Below are 837 nucleotides of genomic sequence, written 5' to 3'. Positions count from 1 at the left end.
CCTTCCTTGCTGTTCTCCTACCCTCTGGCCTTAGGACAAGAGAGGAAGGGCCTAGGGCCTAGGTTGGGCTCCTGGCACCAGTCCCTCAAGTTCCATCAGGTGTTTAACCTCTGAAAGCTTGGGCCTAGACTGCCCATCTCGAATAAGATAAGTGGGCTCTAGACCAGACTTCTTCCATCTTTAAGGTACATACCAAGCACCTGCAGATCCTGATCTTGTGGGTCTGGCAGGGCTGGAGCTTCTGTGATCTAACAATCCCCAGGTGTGGATGCTGCTGGTTCAGGAACTACACCTGGAGGAAAAGGAGAGTAAATGAACTCTTGATTTCTTCCCAGTTCTCAAGGTTTGCAAACTTCCCTAGTATGGGTACACCTACAGAACTTGTTCATCCTGGTGCTCACTGTTCTAAACACAAGGAACCAGGACAGTGTGGCAGATGAGCATCTGTCTGAAGACGGGCAAGTATAGGTTGAATCATGCTCCACCTGAGTTGTGTGAAGTCATCTGACCTCAGTGTCTTAGTTTTCCTGATATGCAAAAGGAAATACCAATAATACCTTTCTTAGGGGTTGTGTGTGGGTTTGTACTTAATGAGAAAATGCTTATAAAGTACTGAGTATGTTGGAAGAGCTCAATGAACATTAACACTTTTTAACAATATCATATAATGTGTAGTAACACAATGTCTATATTTGTGCATCTTCTTGTTTAGTATCTATCATGTCACTTAAATTGTAAGGATGATATACACTGTCTCATTCATTATAATAGCCACAGAGCTTAGCACAAGATCTAGCACATAGTAGGTGTTCAGTAAATACTATGGCAAGAGAGAAA

The sequence above is a fragment of the Mustela nigripes genome, chromosome 2 (genome assembly GCF_022355385.1).
Source record: "Mustela nigripes isolate SB6536 chromosome 2, MUSNIG.SB6536, whole genome shotgun sequence".
Lineage (NCBI taxonomy): Eukaryota > Metazoa > Chordata > Mammalia > Carnivora > Mustelidae > Mustela > Mustela nigripes.
This window is presented reverse-complemented; position numbering follows the sequence as displayed.